This window comes from Mycteria americana, chromosome 2 (assembly GCF_035582795.1).
Source record: "Mycteria americana isolate JAX WOST 10 ecotype Jacksonville Zoo and Gardens chromosome 2, USCA_MyAme_1.0, whole genome shotgun sequence".
Classification (NCBI taxonomy): Eukaryota; Metazoa; Chordata; class Aves; order Ciconiiformes; family Ciconiidae; genus Mycteria; species Mycteria americana.
This window is the reverse complement of record NC_134366.1, coordinates 71,474,315-71,502,246: the sequence shown is the minus strand read 5'-3', so window position 1 is coordinate 71,502,246 and position 27,932 is coordinate 71,474,315. Positions and strand designations below refer to the sequence as shown.

General features: G+C 36.5%; 1 protein-coding gene across 1 annotated transcript in view; it reads right to left on the bottom strand.

The window, feature by feature from the left end:
• The window catches only part of CNTNAP2 (contactin associated protein 2), a 1,202,777-nt gene that overhangs the window by 561,050 nt on the left and 613,795 nt on the right, over positions 1–27,932 (bottom strand). The window lies entirely within an intron of this gene.

The following is a 27,932-nucleotide window of genomic DNA, read 5'->3' as shown; positions in this document are numbered from 1 at the left end:
AATTGATAACATCCTGTAAGTGATGGATAATATCGCTCTGCAGCTCCTGCTCTAAAAAGTGATTTCTCCTGGCAGAAATCCATTCATTTTCTGGCTTATATCAATGGATATGTAACTGGATTAGCCACGAGTCACCACTGTGAAAGAGAAACTTTTCTGCAACGGTAAAAAGAACTGATGGCAATTGCCAATGATTCAATAACACAATCAAAAGAACCTAGGTATTTTTAACTAACAAAATTCTAACTATTATCTTTTGCCTGGGCACAAGTGTCGGTTGTCCAGGGCAGACTCCAATTAATGGGAGTAAAACTTCTGCACACTTTTTATCACAGTCATAAGGATAGAAGGAAAGTATTTAAATCTTCATAGACATATACAGGATTTTAAAAAGCAAAAAGGCATAACAATCACATTATCAACTTACAAACAATGTGTAAATAATTCAGGAAAAAATGGTTCCTCAACAACATGGAAAAGTTTTAGAGGAGATAGAGATAACGTCTATAGCAAAAGCAAGGTGTGAAAAACAAAGTATTTACTTTAAAAGGCTGAAGAAAAGGAATTTGAAAAGAATGAAGATAAATAAATTTCTGGACCATATTTAATCTATTAGATGATACTCAAGCTTTTTAAAGGCAAACTCCAACATTGTAGTAGAATTAGGAACTGAATCCAGAACACCAATTTGCTTCAGGAAAAGTCAGGTAGGATAGCTCAAATCATTCTTATTGTTAGATAAAGCTACCACGGTTAACATATGTCCATGGCCTTAGTTTAATGGAAGTATATAGTAGCTTCATTATTAAGGAAATGCCTGAGGAAGGACCACAAACCACCTGCAACGATCACTATTAGCACTGAAGACTGAAGGAAGGAGTTGGGTAATGCTGGAGATCTGTACAAAGTTGAAGCCAATTTCCCTTTGCAATACAAATAAAGATACGAACTTCCTATGTCTTAATAGAAAACATCAGTGAAGGAAAACAGACAGCTCTGAAATTATTTCACAATGTTGACAAGTAGCCAATAAGAAGGTTAATTCTGAGTTGGCACTAAAGATTGAACTGCACAATGGATCAAAATCATCACAATATGTCTGTGCAGCAGGGATGTGGAGAGAGAGATAGGTTTAGGGGAAGAAAAAGAAACATCAAGACTGAATTCATAGCAAATACAAAAGAATTGCTGACCTGATAAAATGATCAAAATAAAACTAGCGATGAAATAGCACGTAAGAAATAAGCTGCCTACCATATATACTTTGGGCTATCAAATAGGACAAGCTACGTAAGAAAACAATTCAATTTCAGTATATTGCCTTTAAAATTAACATTGATTTTTTTTAATCTGATAATCCTCAATTTAAAAATATAATTATCAATTGAAAAGGAAGAACATCTTCAAAGTAAGAACAGGAAGACTGGAAAATATATGCTGCTTATCAAATAGACTGCTTGCTCCCAGCACTAAGCTGCTATCAAAACCACCTTTAAGATAAAAGAAGCACTGATAAGACATTGTGTGCACCTTGAAGGATAACCTCTAATTAAGGTACTGTTTTCTAAGGATGCTATAACCTTATTTTTGATTTATTACAAAAAATAAGAGATAACTTACTCTTAGTCTAGTATTGTTCTTGGTCAATGACCTGTCCATGTACATCATCTTATTCGAGCCTTTCAAGATTTTAAAGCCCTGCTATGGACAGGTTTATCTTTTTAGTGAAAGGTTCTACTCATTTTAAAAGGTAATTGCACTGAAAAGATAAGATAGTATCATCATCTATTAGTTGGCTTCACTGAGTTTAGTGTCTGTGTCTTGTCGTGGTTTAGCTTTAGTTGGCAACTAAGCACCACACAGACGCTTGCTCACCCTCCCCCCCCGGTGGGATGGGGGAGAGAATTGGAAGAGCAAAAGTAAGAAAACTCGTGGGTTGAGATAAGAACAGTTTCATAATTGGGGAAAAGAGAAAAAAATATTATAATAACAACAACAACAACAATATTGTAATGAAAAGGAAAACAACAAAAGAGAGAGAGAGGAACAAAACCCAGGGGAAAAAAAACCAAGTGATGCAACTGCTCACTGCTCGCTGACTGATGCCCAGCCCATCCCCAGGCAGCGATCGCTGCTCCCCGGCCAACTCTCCCCCCAGTTTCTATACTGAGCGTGACGTCATATGGTATGGAATAGCCCTTTGGCCAGTTTGGGTCAACTCTCTTGGCTGTGCCCCCTCCCAGCTTCTTGTGCAGCTGGCAGAGCATGGGAAGCTGAAAAGTCCTTGACCAGTGTAAGCATTACTTAGCAACAGCCAAAACATCAGTGTGTTATCAATATTATTCTCGTACTAAATCCAAAACACAGCACTATACCAGCTACTAGGAAGAAAATTAACTCTATCCCAGCTGAAACCAGGACAGTGTCCTAAACTAAGACGTGCATTAATCAGAGCCTCGTATAACATATTTCTTTCAAATCCAGTTGCCACTGTAGTCTGTTTTAAGATACTGGGCATGTAAGTCCCTAAACACCCCAGTTTAGCACCTCTTCTTGATAATCCACCTAATGCCCCATTTTAATGCATTTTGTAGGAACCACCCAGTCTTCCATTGCTGACATGGAGGCATAGAAAGACTCAAACCAAATCTTTTGAACTAAAGATTACCTTTTTTTTCTTTTCCTTTTTTTTTTTTTTTTTAAATCTAGTACACCAGGGTACAGGTTTAGTCCAGCTGGGAGCACAGCGCATGTCTCAGTATTGAGCACCACGGCTTTGGTTATCAGCAGGCAATATCTGCTGCCCCCTTAAGCAACTTGGGCTCTGCTGTGATTTAGAAAAAAAAATCACCATCTTGCAGATAGACACTGGAAGCATACCAGGTGATAATTAAGATCAAACCACCTAAATAGACCAGCCACAACATTTTGAAACATTAGTAGCCAGTTGCCAAAAAGCACTAATGATTTTTTTGATTGAGTTAATTATGAACAAACAGCCAAAAGGCCATGGAAAATAAACCACGTGGCAATAATTCACATGGATTTTTAGGAACATATGATCAAATTGCTAATGTGACCTTAGAAAACTGAACTCTCAGAAAATACTAGGGGCACGAATGGAGAGGAAGACCTTAACAACATATCAAATTTCTTGCTTTACTGATCTTACTAGCTTTATGGTCTCTTGAACTTCTGCACTGCAGCATTAGCTTCTGGGGTTTTTGCTATGGACCCATCAGTGTCTAGGACTGCATAGCCTGGAATTGTGATGGGCCCTCAGTTTGCTGCCAGAGGCAGCTAAGTATGTTCTAAGTCCTTCTCATATTTCATATCATTCAGCAAGACCACATTCCTCCCTAGGACTGATAAGGGATAATATATGGGAAAGGAAAAGCAAGCGGCAGGACATCCATCTTGAGAGTGCTCAGCAGAACAGGTAGCACCCTTTATTTAGGCAATAATATGTAAGGAATAAGCTTGCATAGGTACAGGAATACATTAGATGTCTAATTATTTTTCATCATCATATTTGGGTCTACTAAGTAAGATGCAGATAAATCTAGATTAATAACTAGGGCTAACAGAGGGCTAAACTTTGAAGGTTAATCTGTCTATTTAAAGCTACAGTGAGTTCCTATTATTCTTCCTAACTGGTTTTCTCTTTTTAGTATCAAGGTGCTCAGTTGCTGTCCTGAACTAAAAGGGGGCATACTAGGCACGGCTCCAGAGACCACGGGATCTTCTTCTCTGACAAATGGGGTGCATACGTGCTAATGCTCACCCACAGGAATCTGATACTATGAGATACAGCATCTTGCTAAAACTTAAGGTTTCATTGAAAGTGAAAGTTTTACCTGTGTAAAAAGAAAAAAAAGACAAAAAGACTAGAATTCAAAAATCCATACTTACTATACCAGAGTATAGCTATGGATTAAACAAAATTCTCTTTATGATATATATCATTAAATGACACTGAATTTGTCCAGGGAGTTTCATGCTCTAATACTACCTGAAGCTACTTTTGATCATTTGAATTTAGTCTGTTAGTTACTCTAATAGGTTTAGATTAGCTAAGTGGAAATATTCAGCACGGACACACTATCATATTCATTGCACTGATCCTTTGAGATTGGTGCAGTTAACATTTTTCAAATCTCATTCACGAAGAGCTTTATGTGAGCATAATGTTACTGTACGTTAAATCCAGCTAAGAGTGACATAGTTTAATGCTTCATAAATTCTCCAGTTTGCCAGCCAACTGCACGTAGCAAGCTCAGCTGACAAGGTGATCTGTACATCATTGCTCACGGTGATTTATGCTGAAGTTTTGTAATTAAATTCTTTTCTTTAGTATGCTCCATGACCAGCATGCATAGCAACATCAGCCCTCAAGCTTCAGAGCTATACTAATTTTATTTTATCTTTCTATTGACACAGTAACAGGCCACATACAGTATGTGCTGATACCCCAAAGAAGCGAAAGTAAACACTAAATTCTGCTTTACTGGGAAAGGTATAATACACTATGGCTCGAAGTTTATACGTCCAATCTTGCTATGTTAACTTTCTGAGACCTGAAACTCTAGGGAAGGTGGCAAAGGTATAGATAAGATAAAAGGGGATGTCCCTTGGACAAAAGCTTTACATTCAAAATGCATCTCATCTGCTTGCTACCACAGGTTACTAGGAATTAATTGCCCCAGAATGCCTGTCTCTGAACTGGGATGCTACTGTAAAAAAGAATGTAGTCCATGATGGTGTCCTGATTTTCTGTCTCTGTGAACTCAGTTCATACATTGCCTGTTCTGGAACAGTGATAGGAGTTTCGCTCCACTGAAAATATGAAACAGGTAGTAAACAAAGGAAGATTCACATCTAAAGGAGATAGGTATACATGCTGGAATTATAGAATAAAAAAATTCCATTGCCAAAACCAAAAAAGGGCCTCCATCTTGGTTTTAGTTTAAGGCAAAGCCCATTTCTTTAATACAACTTTTTAAAGATTAAAAGGTTAATATGCAGATTACTTTATAAGTCAGCAAGAACTATATTTGGTCATATATGAAAACATTTCTAATTAAACTAATGCCAATTTATTAATATTGTGGACAGAATATAAAATTTCACGTAGAATTTATAAAGGGTTGAAAGCAGTAATAAGGAATGCTCATCAAGTGTTATAGGTAATTACAGATTTAAATAAGTTGAGAGGTGCTTATTACAATCATAGAGCTTCTACTGTCTGATATTTACCTATCAGATGTATAATATGCTCCCCACATTCACAAATATTTTCTAGAACCTTTGCAAGTGGAAATTTAAATATGAAGCGTATCCAATATCACTTATCTGCTCTTTAAAACCAAAGAAACAGATTCAAAATTTATAGAAATTAAATTTGGGGTTTAGGCCGGTTTCTTTGATGCTTTATACCAACACATTATTAACATTTGTCCCCTAATTTCATTTCAAAACCTTTAAAATATTTTAGCATAGGTGAGTTTGGGATTAGTGGCTTCTCATCTGAAAAGACGATCTTTGGACAACATAATGGCAGACACAGTCTAAGCTAAGACTGACTGCTAGCTGAGGCAGTTGTAAGAAACTGAGATAAAGGGGTATTTTCAAATCATGGTTTGCATTTTTTCTGCTAAAACAGACTTTTGGTGACAGCAGTTTTCCATCTTATTGACAAACTTTGCTTACTTTGATAGAAAGTTGTGTCTTGCTGTAACTCAGCTGAAATTTGAAGTACTATATAAAGACACTATACTGTACTCAACTATCTGTACCAAAAAATTTCTGTTGCTTTACAGTGGGGCTCAAAAAAAGGGAAATGTGCAGGTGCTAGATTTTAAAACAAATGCTAAAAGTAGAGTTTCCACAGAGAAAACTCTCAAGGATATTAGACACAAGATTTAATCAGCTTTCTTCGCCTTGCTCAATCCTCAAGATAATGAAGCTGTGCCATCCACCTATGCAATTTCAACATTTTGGTAGGAGTTAGAAACCTCATGTTGTTAAGTAATACCTTCAAAAAGGTATGAATAGTTTATTAATATGAGAGCCTAATCACATCACTTTGTGTGACAGAACCCTAGGCCCTGATTAACCTTCTGTTTTCTACCATAATACAGTGCTGAGAAAGAATTATGAGCAGTTCACAAGGTCAAGTCACAGTTACAAAGATAGTAAGACAATCCAATAGTCAAAAGGTACAACACCAGCCTTTAGAGAAGCCACAAGTAAAGACTGAAGCGGTGAATTTTCAAAAACTCCTCACGTGTCCAGAGTCCAAGTTATGAAAAAACCCGTCTGAGCTGCATCAATAAAAATCCCTTCTTTCTTAATGCTTCACAGGGTTAGAACAGGAGAGAAAGAGGGAGAGAGAGATCATCCAAAACCACCAAAGAGTCTTTAGCATGCCTTTCAACTACCAAAAAAAAAACAAAAAAAAAAACAACCCACCAAAAAAACCCACAAAAGCCAGATGTAAATCTGCTCTCCAATGGGAATTGGTCCAACAGAAATTAACTTTGTGCTGATTTATGCAAAAGAGCACACTTTCCTCTTGATACTCTACTGAATGATAAACTGACAAGTTGTAAGTCTGCCACCTAAACCCTGCTTAGCTATCACAGAAGCACAAAGTAATTTAGGTTGGAATTGACCTCTGGAGGCCATTTACTGCAATCCTCTGCTCCACGTGAACACAATTTCAAATTTGAATCAAGATGTTCAGGGTCTTGTCCAGTCAAGTTTTAAAAATCTCCAAGGATGGAGTTTCCACAATTTCTCTGGGCAACCTGCTCTGGGGATTAATCACTCTCACTGGGAATTTTTTTTCAAATCAGAATTTTCCTTGTTGCAACCAACTTGTAACTGCTATCTTTTGTCCTATTCATATCTTTCAAGGGGTTAGTACTTCTGCTAAATCAATCTTACTCAACCAAGATTGCCTTTTAAAATAAGATATTGTGGAAAATTACTTCATTTAGTAGCCATAGTATTTGTTTTCTGTTTGGAAAGTACTCTATAGATTAGATAGACCAGCAAATAAACCCAGTACCATTTGTGTGAGCTTGTTTGTCCATGGGATTTTTTTATTTTTCCTGTCAACTCTCTAAGAAGTCTTTCTTACCCAATGTTGGCAGTCATTAGTATAAGAAATGAAAGAAGATGCTGTGTAAAGTACATTGAAAACAAATAAACACACAAGTGGAATGAATAGTTATAAGATCTGAGAAATACTAAGAACTGAGTCACTTTTAGTAAACTTCAACATGAGTTGTATTTTGGAGATGACAGAAGTGTTAGGGTATTGCACTTTCATATGCGAAGTAGAAACAGCATTGCTTAGAAGTGTCAGTTCGTATTTCTGCCTATATCTATTTTTGCATACGTTGGTACAACTGCAGGTACTGTTAATAACAAATCTGAAAGATGTAGAATTTTTTTTTCTCTTTTCCTTAGAACAAGATATGAAAAATTCATATTATAGTCAAAACTCTGCCCAGCTGTGGACCAAACAAAATTTGTTGGGAAGCATGTCCTACTCACAAGTACTACAAAAAGCATGGCAAAATACTCCCAGCCATGAGTATATCTCTTTCAGGATGTGATCCTGTAGGGTTTTTAAGAATGGCAGCAGCAAAGTTCTCTTTATTTTTCTTTTTTTTTCTTCTTTGTGGGCTTATTTTGTTTTTAGCTAATAATAAGAGGGATTTTATTTAGCTCAGAACATGTAATACAAATGCACCACCACCCCCCCCCCCAATAACCCACTATACACAGAACCCAAGTGCCTGTTTTCCACAACGAAAACAGATAATTGCTCATGGATTTCTTAAATCAGATTTCTGTTATGGAAACAAAGCAAATCAACAACAAAGCTCCCACAGAGCAGCAGGGCCAGATAAATTTAGTCCTCATTTAGGTGAAAGGAGAATTACAAAATGAGTTCTGCTCCTTCTCTTTCATTCAGACTCCTTCTTCTTCTCTACTTGAAAGAGGTTGTTATTCCACCTTTGGACCAATACTGGCATACTCCAATAGAAGCTTTTGCTTTTCATTTTTTGTTTACAAAGAATACATGTGGGCCCCCATTTCTGACAATCAGACATTTTCCACGCCTAACATGATTTACATACAAGGGTTAAAAATGGGGAAAAAAAGAAAGAAGATTCCCTCTCCCTCTTAAAAGTATTAGCTTAGCTGAGCTTGTTAAATATTAAATAGTAACAATAAAACCTTAATTCTCAGCAAGGTTGCTGGGAATCCCAAGCATCTTTAATGCCATGCAGCCTGGTTATGTCCCAAAATCTTGTTTATTCTGCAACCCAAAGAGTTAGTATGATTGAAAAAATATCTATATGAATACTAAGAGAGTCTCTCAAATGATGTCAGTATGGCTTAACTGAGAACAGAACCCTTCATCTACACAGACAGACATCAGGTACTGGCTTTCTTTAATTAAATTAATTGAAAAATAAATTTGAAAATAGACCAGTTCTTGGAAGAGAAGTTATGGGGCAAGAGGGGAAACAAATACAATCAGGGTATTTATATCACATTTTTAGCAGTGAATGGTGAAATTAAGCAAAACTATAAACTCAGGCATGCATGCATATATATATAGGAGCTCTAGGAGTAAGAACCTAGCTAGATATTACAAAATCAATGAAAAAAACCCTCCCATAAGCATCAGTAAAACCAGGAAAAAAAAAAGCTAAAATTAAAAAAAAAAATTGAATTTTTGAAAAAATACTTGATTGAAATGTATTGGCAAATATATAGGAGAGACCCAAGACGAGAGGAAAAGGCCTTTTTGAGTAGAGACTACTGTATGTTTCTTCAGGAAATAGGCACAATTTAATTTTCGTATAATTAGATTAATTGAATCATAAACTTTTTTTTGTCAAGTGAGGATGTTTTCTCTGTTGCATCAAGCAAAAATTTTCTCCCTTTTCCAATTGTTTGATAGTAAAAGGTCCCAGTAATATTTTAAGAATTAAAATTAGGATTAGTGTGGCTGGCAAGGGGGAGCAGTTATATAGGAATTATTTATTATTCCAGTCACATGCAGATACCCAAAGAAACCTGGAATCTAAGTATTATATCATTTGAACAGAATGAAGTGGCATACACAAAGCATCTCTTCTTAATCTGATGCTTCCATGGACCATGATTTCTATGTTTAACAGAATGATTAAAATTAAGCTTCCCCTAAGTCTGTTTTGAACTGTGTTGTTACAGTGCAAAACCAGTAATTTTTTCACTTACTCAGACAACTGGGTGAGCCAAGCCAGAATCATGACCAGCTAAACCTTGACATGAAAACTGAACCAAGAAAATTCCAAGAGAAGCTGAAAAAAATATTGCTTTTTAAACTCCTTAGCTTTCTTCAGTCTAAATGAACGGTTAGCTTAAAAAAAGAAAAGCCTCACTTGATCAGCTTTTAACTGAAATTTGATTTTTTGGAAATTCCACTAGAAGAGGCATAGTGATGTTTAATTTAATTTAAGCTGATATCTGTTAAGCTTGTCTGACTGAAGCTGAAAGAGAATTATATCCCACATCCAAGAGGACACATGGTGCCAGCCAGAGTGAAAGAAGTTCCACAGGTGTGAGGTACTGAGCAAAGTGAATTGGGAATTGCATTGCTAACTCTGATTTGGTGGCGACAGTACAGTCTAAAGAATGAACTATTCTTCTGTATACAGTTCTCTATTCCTGCATTTTGCTTGGGTTGCTTTATTTTGCTTTATTATGAATATCCTTTAACACTTTTGAGTCATAAATTACTTATGTTTATATGTTTACGTGATAACACATATGCATCCTTATTTCTAGCAAGTATTTCCTCAAATAACTTGACATTGTCTTGGATTGTAAAAGCAGGTTTGCACAAAACTACTCCCCAAAAAGTAAACTGAGTATTTTAAGACACGCGAAGTAAAGTGAAACAATTAGACAGCAAATGATAAACCCTCAATAAATGACAATTCTGAAAGACTAGAGGAGTTCAAGTGTTGGTATTTTGTAAAACTCAGACTATATTATCACTTGATATGAAGTGTCCTTGCATGCATCTGATGATTATTTAATGTTACCTTTATTTCACATCATAGTTTACTTCTCGATTCCTTAGTGTGATGCTAATATGAATCAATTTTAATAAAGCTAGCTGAAGCTCTACCAATTCAAATTTCGATTAGAAAGATTTTGTGTTTATATAAACACACTAAAAACATGCACAGCTAGGGTTTTTATTTCAATGTAGTCACGAAGGTCAATGACTCTAAAAATGGTAATTGTAAACAAGATAATATATCTGTGAGACAGCTGATGCTCAAGCATTCTTATCTATACCATTCTTATCTTCATCTATGTAACATTCATTTACCATATTTTATTGTCATTATATATATATAACATCATACATGATGTTATATCAAAAGGAGTTTGATGATGACATGCTGTCATATCAAAGAGAGTCCACTATGTCATCATATTCAAAAGGAGTAAAATACAGAAACATTTGAAGTGACACAAGAGGGATTGCTATGATGATATTCCACTATAATTTTGATACGAAAGACTTTTCTTAAGTGTCCAAACTACAGTTAATATTGGTGATAATTTCTTTCCAGTGCAGATTATTTATTCTTCTAAACCACTTCTCCTTGGTGATGCGTATACATCTTTATGTGATGTGATATGTAATATATCTGCGGGTCAGCTAAGATTAAGGTCCAATGTGACTAAAAATACTGAATCTGGAGTTTTGTCTCAATCTTGTACATCCCAACACTCATTTTATTAGACTCCATCTGTAAAAGAACTTCTCTAGAAGTTGATGGGATACTAATCCATAAAGATCTAACTGCTATAATTTAGTTTGCTAGCTGGAGTGCAGTTCAACCAATGTAATCCAATTCTACAATTGTACTCTGATGCTGAGGTTTGTAAATTACATTTCAGAGGATTTTTCTACAAGCAGAAAGCATTAACAGTCAAAATTTCAGCGAACACATATATGCCATATGCCACAGATTCATATATATTGATTTTTAGGGAACTTTAGAAACAGTCTTCTGTATTCCATTATGATCTTCAAAAGCAGAACAATAAACATCAGTAATTTTTGGCAAGTTAGAACCCCTAATGGAAAGCATGAGTGTGTACAATTTTTAAATGTACTAGCCCAGGATTAAAAATGAGGCATGAAATCTGATACACCCTTGGGACATGGTTGAGTTCAGAAGCTCCGTTCAATGACTTTAATCAGTGGAGCAGTGAACTGATGGATTGCAAGAGTTGTGTGGCTGTATTTATTGGAGGTGCACTCTGGTGCCCATCACCATGCATACATGAGCCTAGCATTTAAAAAAGCAATTGCTTAAAAAAAGAAAGACCAATCTTTCCACTCTCAGCACTGAAGCTCCCTCCTTGTCAAAGCAAAGAAATAAACAAAACCAGTCTCTATTCCTGTCACTGAATTAAAGCAAAAAACCTTCTGGAGACTGACCATTGTTGATAAGACTTAGGAGTGAGCTCCGATGCTACTTGCTTGCACACGCATAAAAGCAGGCATCACCAGCCACACTGCCCCACAGAAATCTGTTTTGTTATGGAAGAATCTGTACTTTTAGACATATTTGTGTGTAATCCCTGCTGATGACAACACAATTTATGGGCTCATATGGAGAAAAGAAACACCATTCTTCCCACCTCTGCCTTAGCAAATGCATACTACCTGCTTGCACAACAAACTATTAGTACTGTTTTCTTAAAGCCTTTAAAAAATTAAGTATTTCATGAACACTGCAAACAGAAGAAAAATATTATTTGCAGGGAAGGGAATTAAAGCAGTCGACAAGCACCAAATTAATTCTTTACTTGGAGACTTTAATTTAATTCTGGCTGCATTTACATGTAAATTCACTGTGATACAAGAACACAGAGCTTCTTGGCCTCAGGGGTGAAAAATACCCTCCAGACAATTCATCTTTATTATACAAAAGAAAAAAAAAAAAAAGATGCAAAGTGACAGAAATGCTATAGAGCATGCTTTTCCGGCCAAAAGCTGGCAAAAGAAGAATCAGGATCAAAACAGTGAAGTGTTCTGCATTTCCAGGAGACACAGCATTTCCCACCATGTCTGTACTTCTATAGACGACATATACATCAGGGATGCAGGAAAATTCTGCTCTGCAAAAATAAATCCCAAGAATTGGGAATCTGCAGAGACATTGCCTATCTCTTGCTCACCTCATCTCTCTGCTGCTTGGAGAATCCTGTTCCCAGAAACTACAGGTCATCTTGAGGAAGCACGCAGAAGCCATCTCACTCCATAAGTAATGTAATCTGCATTATAATCAGGTGCAACCACTAAGCAATTCTGCAGTGGTGGAGCAGGATTTTTTACCTTCCATTACTGCTATCAACAGCCGAGATCTCAGCAGATCTCTTTGGCTCATTCCCCTTCTGGCAATCCTAATGGACCTCTCAGAGAAATGCCTCATCATTATGATCACCTTAGAATAGTACTAAATAAATCCCCTTTCCAATGGGCTAGTAATAAAATTTTAGCTTCAGGTATTGGAACCTGTAAGTGGGATTAACTGCAAAAGACATACATACGTGTTCTGTGATCTCCACAGGCTTCTGTTTGCTTCTGAGTTAAAAGTTCTGCTCTTAACTAATAAAAACGTTAATGGATGATTACTTTATAGTAATCCTTCAATTTGCAGTCATTCTAGATGACTTGGAATTAACAGAGGAGTGTAAACTAAATATATGTGAGAAGTAAATCTTTTAGAAACAGATCACAGCTCCTCATTTGTGCAACACACCCTTGGGGGAGATCAGATCCCACCAGAAATGGCAATTTTTAAAATACACCTGTTTGCAGAAACCTACTGTGTATAAAAAAGCTAAAAGAAACCACTAGAAGCATCGAATCTTAGCAACATGAAGAAAAAGTTCTTTTTTCCTTACAGTTTTCTGCTACATTGACCTTGCACACTTCTTAGTTGCAACCTTCAGGCTTTTGAATGTTAGGAGACTGACAGAAGCCATGCCTGAATCATAAAGCCTCAACAACTGTATTTTTCATCTGGGCTTGTATACAGTCAACATATTAATACCTCTTTAACAGAAGTACCCCAAAGCAGTGGCCCTGTCCAGCACTGCCCAGCAGCTGCAAGGAAAGGCAAAGCCTAGACAACAGGGAAGACTGCTATTTTCACGCAGGTATATCAAATCCTATTCAGGGGAATTTTCAAGACACACTAGTGGAAAATAAAAATTTTAAGGTACCTTTTCATTTCCAGAACCTTAGTTATTGTGTTTGCAACTATACCTAGTTTATTTATTATTAATAACCTAAGAGATTAATTATATAATTTCTGTTTCTTTAATATATGCTACGTCACAATGAGATCTTTAAAACAACTATATACTAACAGTTTAATTTAAGAGGTATAAGACTGAACTGCATGCTAACTTTCTATGTGGGCAACATGCCAAACATTAGAGATACACAGAAATGTCTATCATATCAACAGAGCAAATTACGGGAGTCTTAAGATCACAATCTGTATTTGCCTAGGTGCCTTAGAACCCCACTCCTTCTTCCACAGTAAGGTAGAGGGAACAGGGTAATAGGAGGAATGGGCAATCTGGTTATCTGTGGGAATTTTCAAATGTATCTTTGGAGCAGTAATAAGGCATACCAGGTAGCCCCAAAAGCCTCATTGGGGTGTTCTTCTAGTCTAATTTACAAAAGTTTTTTAACATTCCTAGGTTTTCTGTATGCCCCATCATTCTTGACAATCTTGAGGTAAATGTAACAAAGACATGCAACTAAATAAAAAAGCTGGCTAAGTAACCCAAAAAAGCAAAAGTCACCTTTCTTAAAAAAAAATCTGTTACATTTAAATATATTTTTTTAATTCTATGTTCTGTTCAAAAAAGGTGAATAATAAGGGTATACAGTGTACCTTGCATACTATCCATATATTCACATACTAATTTAAAAGCCTTCCTTGAAGAATATTAAAGCATTTTGAAGATTCATAGAAAGACTTAATCTGAGACAGACATTTTGGACATTGATTTTCAGTAGATAATTAATCAGTCAGGATAATCAAAGATTCCAAAATTTTCACAGCACAGTCAAAATATGCCCAGTTTGTTCTTCATGCTCAAATTCCCATTCCAGTTCTTTTGAATGATACACTTCTGCTGTTTCACAAAGGGATAAAATAATTTTGATCTGCAGGTGCAGCATTAAAGGTGGTTTCAAATATGACTGCACCTGTATAAAATATAAATCTCCCTTTTTGGAATATGTCCTTGCAAGATTTTTAAGATTTCAGAATAAAATAAAAGAAAATGAGAATTATTTTGATATCCATGTGGCCTCGATTGTAATGCTTGAATGTTTATGAGTTTCTTTCACAAAGAAAAAATACTCTGTGAGGAGGAAATTACAGAATGGGAAATTGCTAGCAATGTTTTTATCTTTTCTTCTCTCTTTTGATAATATTAATCTTAGAGTTATTTTTGATACAGTACTATATTTAGAGAGAACAGTTGGCAATTAATATACAGATGTAGAGAGGATTCATTTTCAGCCTACTGTATACTTTATGAAAGGGCCAGGGAAGGAATGAAAATAATTTTTCTCTGCAAAACTGCATGTTTGGGACTCAACAGGAATGGAGTTTTTATATGAACTGCTAATGACACACTCAAGGGTATACAATCCATTGCATGAATCTGGAATAAAAGAAGCTTATTTTTTATCTTTGAAAATGCACACTGTTGTATTCTCTTTCCCTGTTTTATGAATTAATAAATATTTCTATTTATTATTATTTCCACATGAAGCACTACATAAATTCCAGACTGAGATTATGAATCTACTGTAGATTATGTAGATAGTCTATATATGTATTATGTAGATGGTCTACATATATTATGTAGATAGTCTGTAGATTATGAATCTACAGACTGAGATTATGAATCTATTTAATCACAAGTGATTAAATGTCATGCATCTATATTCTTGCTTCCATAAACCCACATGTTGATGGCAAAGCTTGTCTTTTTTTTGTAAATATTGAAGAGAGTTCTAGATTAAAACACAAAAGCAGGAGGAAATAAAGAAAAACAGAATTTTAAATGTCCCTCTAGCTTTAGCAAGGATGGCAAGATATTAAAGCTCTGTTTTGGCTACTGTCATTATGAAACCATAGGGACCCAAGACAAAGAGGTACTTTTTTAATTTACTGGTCTTCTACCATATTATTTGTCAAGATACAAGTACACTATACAATGGCTTAGCAAGCATTGGCCATGTTTTCATCTACCGTAGGGAATTGGAAAATAGCCACATTTAATGATAAATCTAAGATTTTGCATTAATTAATTGTACTTTATTGGAAACATTCTACTAAAAAAAGCTTTTATTTAGAAATGTAGACTATGTATTTTATATCAGGATCTGTCTACTGTTTCAGTATGAATCACAGTATTGTCACCTCCAAAGACCTACAGTGGAGGAAGAACTGCAATAGGCTACACAGGCCTGAAATGAAGCTCCCAGAGTATACCACTGTCACAGACAACTCTCTCATCCATTATACCCTCTGGCTACCTTAGATAAAATCTTTATAAACTTGAAGTCAATATACATACATCAGTCCTCCTTAGTTAACTTCTTGCATCTGAGCAACATCTGAGCAAGTGAACATCTCTTTGAATCAGTTTCCTAAGCATCCTCCCCTGCCCTCCTTTCCATTACTGTTTTTCCTGTTTTAAAAAACTTCAGTCATCCAAGGATCTGTCCATTTTTTCTCTAAATCCAGACAAACACTCTTTGGATTCTCTAAATCCTCTCCCTTTACTCCTTTTTTTTTTTTTTTCTTCCACAGACTCTCTTATCTGCAATTCCTGCTAAAAGACTAATACCAAGACAGGAAAAAGAATGTTTTAGTTTGATGCAACCAGCAGGAAAATAGGTTTTAACTATCTCTGAGAGACCAGAGATTCCACTTCAGCCTTAGATTTAGAATTCAGCTTTCAAGTTTTTCATTTGTATAGAGCTGGTGGGCTCTATTTCCAAGATTAGAAAGAGAAATGTTAATCTACATTACCTACCTTTCCATGTATAAATTTTCAACTCGCTGCTGGCCTGTTATTTATATTGTATCCCCTCTCATATGATTTCTCATGTCAAAAGATCACTATGAAACAATGGTAACTAGAAGCCATCCTCCATCCATTGCTATCTATGTATACATCAGAAGAACAGTAGGAGAGCAATTTAAGAAAGTGTTCTATATTGAGATACTGGTTTTATACAGATTAAAATCTGATCACTGATCGAGACACATATTTCAACCAAAATAATCCATCATGATTGTGTTGCAGTTCCAAATGAATGACATAATTTCTAAGGTATGAGCTACAACGTACTTAATAACAATGAGTCATTCTTGCACATTGGGAGCTACTCTTAACATAGATTTGCAGAAACAAAAGAAAGATTGTGTCAGAGCAAAACCAAAAAAAACCCATCATGATTGCTTTATAAAGGAAAATATAGTGTAACAAAGTAGTCTATCAGTTAAGACGACACAATAAAATGAACGAAAAATGGACCTTCTTAACTATGCTTTCCTAGGTAACAAACGACATATAAAAATATTTTATTATCGGACTTAGATTTCTGATGCACTCTTGTATTTACTATTATATGCACAATGTCAACCCAAGAAATTGAAGTTCAAACAAAAGGACATGTTGAGATTATTTTTCTTATATAATTGTAGAATGCTTCACTTTTTAGACTGTGATGACCTATATGTCTCTTCCGTAAGGTTTTTTTTTCTCTGTGCTAGAATTACTTTTCTTTGGCTCTCAATAGTTTGTAGGCAGGGACTTACTGTGTCTCCTGAGTGCACTAGTGTTTGCCTACTTCAGTTCGCCCTTCTTGTTCATTACTAAAGAGGTATGATTCAGGAGGTGCCATTCTTCCCCTAGAGCAACTACTGAACCTATACTTCAGCAAAATATAAAGGCAAATAGTACTGCTAGAAGAATTGTTTTAAGGAAAACAGAGCAGGTCTAAATCCCTTGCCATCATTACAAAATCCCACTACAATTTTCACAAGACTACAGGCCTGTATAAATTCTCTTTGAACTCTTGTAAGTTCTTCTCTTGCTTCCTCTAGTTACAACACATTCTGCATTACTGTATGGAAACTTCTGGTATTAGTCTTCATTTCTTGCATCCATTCAGTTTCAACTGAACTAAGTGTTCGATATGCAGAATCAGGAATAAATAGAATGATCAACATAATTTACCATCATTCACAATTTGCTGTTCAATATTAATAGGCAGTTGCTAAATAATTTTAATTCTGTCTCTGTTAGGTACAACACAATTCTTGCATTAAATTTTAAATGAACAATATAAAACATACACAACTGAGTATGAGTGTTTAAGACAAGCCCTAGATTTACTGCTATGCCTCCTTTTGCAGTTCACATTGTAGTGGCTATTCTGGGCAGTTAGAATATCTTTTAGCTTTCAAAACAGCTCTCAGACTTGACTGCACCTCTGTACTGTTAGTGGTGTAAGCAGATGAAAAGGCCAGTTGGGCCCCAGGCTGAGGTTAGGCTGACAGAATAGGACATGGGAAAATGCTAGACATGACCTGAGAAATTGCCAGACGTGTTAGATAATGTCTAGATAACAGAAGTGAGAAGCTGACAAAAGTCACAGATAGCACCATGAGGGATGGCAGGATTTCACCAGTGCTTAAGCAGACTAGCGTGAGAAAGTCAGGCTTCACAGATCACCGATGGGAAGCACTGGGCACCTTTGGGGAGTGGAGTCCTGCAATGCCAGCAGAATCTTGGTAACTCTCTCAGTAATACCGTGTAAGCCAAAATTGGCTAGGTAATAATATCAGAAATACCAAATTTGGGTGTAGATGTAGCAAAACTGGGACCAATGGGGAGAATGTAGTTACTAGAGAGTTGTTTATCTGGGAGGAGAGCAGAGCAGAGAAAGGAAGGGATAAACATGGCAAAAAGGAGTGTCAGGAAAAGGGGTAATTAGACATGCAAACAATACAATCAGTGCTGTTTAAGGGTACCTGCTGGAGAGCCCTGTGCAGCCTCAATCAGGACAATAAAGCTAACCGTGTTCCGACAGTATCCCACAAGTCAAACCTGCTTTCATGGCCAGGAGGGGAAGGGAGGAGGTGAAGGGAAGGGTCCATGGCTATCAGGAAGATACACGGACAAATAGGTTGAACATACTCGTATCACTGTGTTGGTGCCTGTGGCAGGCCTGACAGTATCAGCATCTACCCCACAACTTCCTAACGTTTGTGAATTCACAAAAAAATGTCAGGAATTGGGTGCAGTTCCGTGGCTTTCAAGAACTGTATTATGAATTGTATTATCAGGTTTGGTTATCAACAGGTTCGTTACACAGAACAGCCTTACATAATATCACACAGCGGCTTTCTAGTCTCCGGACACGATGCTTCAGGGCACTTACTGAAGTATTTCCTCATTTAAATCTGTTGTCCTTTTCCCAGCTCCAGGAAGTATAAACATTAGATACTTATCCTTCCAGGTTTAAGGAGCCCAACTGTTTGCATGGAAATGGAAATAAAGGAAGCTTTTGAAGTACAGGGAAATCTTTGTCCAAAGAAAACCAATCCAAACCACCTCATTATAATAACATTTTCAGTAGGGTGCAGGCAGAACTGACCATTTCTTTCTGAGTCAGTAGGAAGCCAAATGTAATAGACTTAACCAGTCAAGCCATGTACAGTGAAGCAACATTTCTCCTTCTGGAAATGAATGAAATAGTCACGTAGTTATAGCTTGAGCTTGCTCTTCTTTACTCTCTGTTCCTTAATGTGCCTCAAATACACAGACCGTCTCCAAAGTCTGCAATAGCTACTGTTCTACAGAGAAGCAGGTTCATTACCACCCATGTCTAGATGCTATTCCCGCCAGCCACTGTCTTACATACAAACTTTAATGTTTGTGATGAGAAAATGCATGGGGTCTCTTCAGCATAGTTTTTGTTGCTGGTCTATTACAAATTCTGTCTGCTTCGTAAGACCACTGAAGAAACTGAGAAAGCACAGAGCAGAGGAACAAAATAAAGAAATGGTTTAGGAGAGAGAAATAAAGAGAGATTGAGCATCTAACTACAAATACAAGTGGACTGCTATTTTAATTACATTTCATTTATATTCAGCTTCCAACTGAGCTGAACTGACTAGTGACTTATAATGAGACACACGATGCATTTCAAAGTACAGTCTCTGTATTCACAATGTAACACAAATGTCTTCTAAGTCAAATACATAAATCCCTATCGGCTCCAATATTACCTCAGCAGAACTACCAACCTCCCCCCCCCAAAAAAAAAGAAAAAAAGAAACAAATAAACCCCAAAACCTGTCACTACAGGCTAATTTCAAAGAAGAACCAGTACTTTAAGCAACAGTCTGTTAAATGGAACTAAAATGGCCTTTTTTGAAAATTCTTTTCGTTAGGATATTAATTGTCTATGAGACCATAATGGGATAAAAACAGTAGCAGAAGCAGACAGTGTGATTCTAGTATTATTTATTGCATAGATTAGTTTCTAGTAAAAGAGAGAGGGCAAAATGAAATCACTTGCTAATTTTAAAAATTAATTTATGCCTTTATGAAACATAAATTCATTATGGACAAGATTGAGACCACATAATTGAAAACTAATTTTGGCATGGAGTGGTATAAAAGCAGGGTTAAGACTTTGGGATGACTGTTAATGAAACCATAATGCTATGTTAACAAAGGTATCCCATTAGTTTTAAAAAGACAACTTCTCTTTTACTTTCTGTATTATACAATGTGTATAAAATCACATTGGCAATCAGAGCATAGAAAAGACATTTGAAAAGTGTGTATATATTTTTATTTTCTTTAATTTACAGCTAGCAAGAAGGGCTTGTGTCATGTAACCACCTAGCTTTCCACAGAATTAATGAATAGCAATTTGGAAAGCATTAGAATAAATGCATTTAAAATACCATTTACTGTACATCTTGCATCTTTTTATTGTCCTACATTCTTTCACCATTTAGCAGAAAAATAAATAAGCAAGAATTAAATATAAAATTGATGCTTATTTCATTCCTCAATGCTATACCCTATAACCTGAGCATTCATTAGTGTGATTGGGATATGTAGAAAAGCTTAGATGGCTTAACTGATGTATTGCTTCTAACCCAGGGTATGGAATAGGAGAGCTAAGATGGTCAGAAACTGGTTAGTGAAGCAACTGCCACTACAGTTGACAGTGATTTCTCCTTTCCTCAGAATATTAAAAATGAGAATGGTTATTTATTGGTATAGTGATAGCTGGTGATACACTGGGATACTGAAACAAGTCTCTTGCCATTCACTAATTATGTGTCTGGGGAAAGGCAAAAACCGGTTGCTGTGAGACTAAGGTACACAACAGATACAGATACACAGATACACAACACCAGTAAGGTCTATGTTCTCCCAGCTTCTCCTTTGTGGAGATGTGCAAGTCCAATCGTAATCTTTTCTATCAGAAGCAGGAAAACTTCTCTATTTTTCCCATGTTACTCAGTTTCTTACACACTAGCATACTGCCTTTGAAAAAAGAATGATTCTGCCCAGTTTGTATTTAAAGAGGTCAAACGTTTATGGAAAGCATTCTCACTATAGTCCTTCTGCAGGAAGAAAGACTGTCCTTTCCCTTACGATTGCCTATTAAAATGTTGCCTGTTCTCATTTTTGAAAGTTAGCATGCCCTAAGGACTACAGCTGTTTGGTATTCTGCAGAAGGGCTACACTGACATATTTGGAATGCACGTTGGGTGTTTCATTGTAAATACTATTTACATTCAATTTTAAGAATATGGTAAGGAGACAAGTTCTTTATCAGCTATTCCTTCAGTAACATCCAAATATATGGAACACATATGAGGATTTCAAATAGAAGATCAATGTAAGTTTTTATTACAAAGTTCTTGCTATCATAAAATTCCATTTTCAGTTGCTTAGACCATTCCCAAATTTTAATTATTTTGGCAGAAATGCTCTGTGATAATTGTTTGCTTCAATTTACTGTTTTTCTCTCAAAAAGGTTTCAGGCCAAACAATGCAGCTTTTTAGAAGGAAGGACAAAGATAAATACAAAGCTTGCCTAATACAATCTGTGGCTTTTTTTAGTAGTTCAGAAACTTCTGAGTAAAACTGAAATTTGGTAGGAAATTACTTTAATAATAGCTATATAACATTTGCTCCTTAAGTTTTTAATATTTTTTCCTACTTTTACTCATAAACTATGTTCAGAAAAAACAGAATTTGTGGATGACCAACAAGACTTGATCAATATCAATGACTAAGATTTCAGAAAAATTCGTCCTACTATATATGCTAAACCCAGCACCCATTAAAACTAGAAAGAACCAAGCCATCCCCAGAAGGCAGACTGATGATCACATCAATTTATAAGAACAAAGACTTTTTATTTTTTTATTTTGGCTGCTGCAATGCAAGGAGTCCATCTCTCCTCTGCCAGTTACTTTCTTCCAGAAAAGCAAGCCCACTGATTCAAGTACAGAAAGGAAGGAATTGGACAAAGACTTTGGAAGGAGAATGAAAAAAATAGCATAAGAATAAACCACGGTTAAATTGAATTTGTTGAGGGAAAGAGCGAAACTGTGAGTGGGGGAGGAGAGACAGAACTGACTAGACAGGACTAAAAGTGAAAGCTAGAGACATCATGGGAGGCAAAGAAGCCTAGATGCTGGAGAAGGGAAAAGACTGCTAGCATCTGGCCAAGGGAAGGCTGAAATTTTGGAAAGCTGGTCTTGATGAAGCCATACCAGGACACTGAAGGTGAGAGAGACGGATGCAAGACAAATCAGAAAAGAATCTGTAGTACCAGGAGAATGAAATCAGCTAAAAAAAAAAGGTAAGAACACAGTGGAGAAACATGTTGAGAAGAATGGATTGAGTGTAGATAATGACAACAGATGTAGGAAGGAACTGTAAAGTCATGGAGAAGAATAAATGGCAAGTGGATAACGCACACAGGAAGAGTCAAAGAAGGAACACAGAGCTAGCTGGACAAAGAAATGTGAAACAGCAGTCTAGGAAAGGACTCAGCCTGGCTAGGCAAGGAAGCTACAGTCAAACAGGTACACAGATGAATTAAAGATCTGTTCAGCAAATGGGGCAGCAGACAACTAACGCAGGCAACAACAGAAATGAAAGCAAAACAGTTTGACAAGTCTAGGAGGGCAACAACTAAAATTGGTTAAAATGGGATACACTCCTTTCTAGATCCCAGAAGAACCAACAATTTCTGATTTCTATCTGGGCTTTGCCTGTACATGATGCACCAGATTGGCTCAGCTTTGGTCTGCAGGATGGATGCAAGATTTCTAATCCTGCTGATGGACCCTTCCAAAGGGTAGTCACAGTGATTCCATCTCATGGTTTTTTCCATGTTTGTCCAGGATAGTGCCATTGCACAGCCTCAGGTTATGTAGCTGTTGCATGTAGGATTTTCCACCTCATTTATTACAGAAGTTGGAAGGCATATGTAGGAAAGTAGTAAACAGGAAAGGTAAGCACAGGCAGTGAAAATATGCTGCCCTAGATAAGCAGATATCTTTCCTCCAACTTCTACCACAGAGTTTCTATTTGATGATAGCTAGTAAGAGAAACCAAACATATACCAGTTGGTTACCAACTACACAGTCCTAATTTTCAGGGTGACTTGATATGCCGGGGATCTAATATATAATAGTGCTAAGAGATGCAAATCAAGACACAAAATGCCACATCACAACCAAGGAAGCTCACATTACTGGATATTTTTCCCTTTTACTTTTGTGCTTCAGCATGGCATGTGCAGAAGCAGATGAAGGGGATTACAGATGTGAAAACAGGTAAAGAAATCTTCGTAAGGCATTCTTATATGTAGCATGTGGAAGGCCACATGGAAATGGGTAATCCTGTACTTACAGCAATAAATTAGGGTTATGGCTACATTTCTGAGTGATGAAGAAAAAAACAAAACATTGAGTAAACACTTATTAAGTATGCATAGGCCATTTTGTGCACTAAATGAAATGGATTCTTGCAGGGCATATGGGAAGGGAGAACAGTTATTTAATTAGACAGCTTCTTACTGCATACACTAAATGATGTCAAACTAAAGTTGCAAAAGCAGTCTTATGCCTTGTATTTCCTAATGGTTGACTTTGCAACCATAGTAGGGTTTTGCATGTCTAATGAAAACATAAAACGTGAGCATGACTGGAAATAGAACAGTGACAGTGCATTGTGCTGATAGCCATATCAGAGAGTGCAACTTCAGTGGGGTTTTTCTAGACTGAGCTCTTCTGTTACTGCTTGAGAAAGCCATTTGGAATCTATCATCTGTTCAAGAGATACAAACAAACAATTTCAACAGTTTATGGATTACAAAAGAACAGTTTCCTCCAGACAGACTTCAGTCAAACCACAGCAAATTCCTAACTGGAAAAAGGGGGTCCCCTTAAAAACAAAAGTAATAAAAATACATATCATGTCCTCTTGTATTGACTTTAGATCACTAGCACTGCAAAGAATTTTAGTTGTTCTGCAAAACACAAGCTACTCAGTGATACCCAAAGGACTATTATGTTGACTGGTAAGTATGTGATATTTGAGAGCAGGAGCAGTTTAAACTGCTCCGTTGAATACCCTGAAATGAGTAACACATAGCAGGAAGCCAAAGAACACACACACAAAAAAGACTATGGTCTAGAAAATAACATTTATTTCTATTGTGATATTGACACATAAGACAAAAATGATCCTTTTACCACTATTGTGCAAGGAGATTTTTTTAAAAAGTTTTTGTTGCTCTAGTGAATGTTACTCTTCCTGTGAATGGTATTCCTCCCAGTCACCTGATCAAAAAGATGACCATGAAGCATTTTTTTCTTTAAAGAGTAGGAATCAGTGATTTAGCTAAGGACAGTTGTCTTTCTCAGAACATAGTCAGAGAGCTTAGAGCCAATTGTTGTGATATTCAGCATGCAGTGAACTAAGCCTGCAAGATTCACTTCAGTCTTCATTTTAGTTATATAAGTAAACATTTACATGTAATTATTCAGTTATTATTATATTTTTAGTTCATTATAATGAACTTCTAAGCCATGATTCAATGACAAAGTATTTAAAATCAGTATCAATTACGGCTATTATTATTGTCTTTTTTCTTGCCCCTCATTTCTTCCCCTGTGCTGCAAAATACTTTGTCAATTGGGCTGAAACTTCTGCTTCAGGAACCACAGCTATGAACCTGATCATAGAAGAGATTCAGATTAAAATAATATTTTCACGCGCTCTTTCTAAAGCTGCATCTTGAATATACCAAAACTGCTACAGAATTTTTTGCTATGTAAAATTGTGGACCGAATCTTCTCACCACAATGTCATAATAATGTTCAGAAAAATGCGGAATGCTTTTTCACTAATGAGCCAGAAAATTGCCCAGTCTCATGGAAACCTCTTTCCACTCTGGGATCATAGATTACTATTCATCCGTCAACACAGCTGGTTAACATAGTAGCTTCCTCCCCTCACCTTATTTGTTACTGCCACGGTTAATGCTCTTCCAGTCAGGTCCTTGAAAGTACTTATAAAGCTGTGCTCTAAGTCAGATAAACAATGTCAGGTTAAAAAATCCCCTAATTATCAGTCATGTCTGAGAGCCCACACAGAAGATGGGTCCACAAACAGCTCCATTGGCAAAATGCTGGACATGACCTGGAGCTGAATTGTAGGCATCTGCGTTTGCCATCATAAAAATTTCAAAATATATCCCCAAATAACATGAGGAAACACACAGATACTCGCTTGTTTAATGACCATAATGCCAGTGAGAAATCAGATAGTGTGCAAGCCTGGACAATGCATGAGGCCTGTAGTCCAGTTTCCTCCGTGCATGAGATTAAGCCTAGGAGAGGTGGGCATAGGTTCAGTTGCACAAGTATGTTTTTTGTGTGCTAGGAAAAGTGGTAGAAATATACTAAAAAGGCAGGGAGGATCACACTGAGGCAGCCAGAGAATGTTTTTAAGATAACAGTGATAAAAAGCCAAGGGGAAGTAAGCTTTTGTGACAATTCTGCCTGAAATAAACTTGAAAATGTAAGAAAGGAAACCATCTCTCTTGCCTGGTTCCCACTGGGCCCAGGGCAACGGGACTCTGGCCATTCAAACAAAGAGGACTGCACTGAAGGAACACCAGACTGAATCAGTAGACTGCAGCAACCATCTCTGCTTTGAATGGAAACAGACTGTAAGCCTCTGAAGTTCAGCCAAGCATTCAGGACAATCATCAGGGTGATTTTTTTTCACATTTTTAACACCAGTATTAGCCATGTTTATACAACAGACAATAATATTTAAGTGACGCAATTACAAAAAATGTGTAGGTAGAAAAAATATGTGGGTGCTGTAAGCAAAGGTTTACCATTCATTTCTATTGCACATGTACATTTGATCACTTGCTTTTATTTTAATAGTCCACTGAGAAAGTAAGCTTTCTTCAGTTTTGTTGGGTTTAATTTTATTTTATTGATTCTCTTTTTTAAGAAAACACTGAAAAAGAAGACACTGTAGTCCTTCACACAGCATTTAAATGAACCAATGTAATATTCGAAGTTCACACATCACTGAGGTAATGAGGTGACTTTGTTACTGCTGCTTTGATTTAGGTGAATTGAAACATTTCATTTCCCACATATGGAGTGCATCTTCCTTTGTCCTCCAAACACACATAATATAATCTTTAAATTATGTCAAAAGAAAATCAAAACAAGAAAAAAAAATCATGAAAGTATAATCTTCCTCACAGACCAAGACAAGTCTTCTTAACTTTGGTCTGCTCATGATAGCCATAATGAAATGGCTACTGAACTTGCATATAATAATAATTTATAGATGCATATTAAGAGGCCCATATTTCACATCTGCATAACATGGAATAAAATTAAGACCTCCAAAACAAAACATCTCTTCACACTAAACTCAGGGAATTTCTTCTAGCTCTAAGCAGTAGTCTTTAAGGGTATAGCACAGAATGCAGAACAGGTATTAGAGAGCATTGCTAGATTAGACAAAAGCGGAGCTGATTTATCTCATCACTTATGATGACTTCACAACTGTGCAGCAGTAGATGGAAGTGAGGCAACCCTACACTGCTGTGTAACACAATCACATTAGCATCTGTCCTCCCCATAAGATGGACATGGTTTATATATGCTCTTCTCTAACACAATAATGGTATTTTCCTTCTCATGTGAAGAATCCCTTCTAGAATCATAAGGAAAGCAGAGTGGGGAGGTGAATCTGTGATTACAACACATGATACAGAAACTGTGATGTCTCTCTCAAAAAATATTTATCCTAACTCTACAGCAGCTTTTCAAAGTTTCTTCTATCTTTTGCCAGTATTAGCAGCAATTAAATCCTAGTTTCCAGGGACAGTTTGTCAAATCGCATTTTTAATCAGCAACACCTCTCAGTCTCTTCTTCCTATAAGTGTAAACCTTAGAGTTAGTTAAATTAGGGTTTAGGGGGTTTTTTTTCCTGTTTTGTTAAAGCCTTAGCTTGTGGATTAATAATTAGTTGGCCAAGCTTAGCCCAAAACTAAAATCTCAAAAGCTAAGTTATTTATTTACAAAGCTACGGGTTTATAAGGGAACTGCTGACATAGTGGGAAATATACCAATACAAACGCAACAGTAGGATATGATTGCATTTAGAGATGTGCTTCTCTTCTAGCAGGGGAATTGCTTACTGCCGTAGACACTGCTTAATCTACTAATAATCAAATGGTAAGGACTGTAGATATCATCTGTCTTTCTAAAAAGCAGATATAAAGCAACAACAGAGTTTCATCTTCTAGCATCTAGAAAAACAAAAGGACAGACAAACACAAAGAAATAACCAAAAGCAAAGACAGTCCTACTGAACTGTTTTTAGTCATACAAACTCTGGAAGAGGATCCTCATTGGTGTAGCACAGGTTGCAGGAGAGAACCTTTTTTCTACTGAAAAAGTTATCAGCGAAACACAGGAGGAATGCAGCATACAAGGAAATACCTGTACGTGCATGACATACTTGCACAGTGAGCACAACACACTGCAATTTTTTCCTGTTCTGGCAGGGACATTGCAACATGTCTGCTCTCATGGAGTAGTACAGCACTGAAGGATAGGAATGCAACATGGAAAAATACATGAATACAGACTGCACCTGACTGACAAACATGTAAGTATAAGCACCAGTGATTATTAAGAAGCTTGCTTCCCTTCAGCATTTGCAGTAGTGGAACAGCTGTGGTGATTATAAGGACATAAGGACAACAAAATCCATCTGCAGAGGTAATAACTTTCATAAAGTGATAAAATTGGAGAATTGGACACAGTTTCAGGCTTGGAGCTTGAAAAATGGACTCATCTTGCAGGTTTGCATTGGTTTTTGTTTGTTTGTTTGTTTTTCCCAAATGAACCAGACGGTCTAATTGAAATAAACACATATAAACAAGTAAAGGGAAGAATGCTCCTGCTCTGTCAAGCAGCCTCTTTCTGGTATTATCACAGCAAGTCCCTGGTAATAACCCTAAAGTTCCTATTCCTCATGAGTCTCCTGAAGGAGAGAACAGCAGATCATCCAAGCAATCTCTGATCTCATCTCTGCCACCAGCTGAGCTGGGTTTCTCTTCTTGAAATCTACTCTCTAAGCCTGAGATACCTTAAAGAATGTGATGGGATAGCTAATTGAATAGGAATATT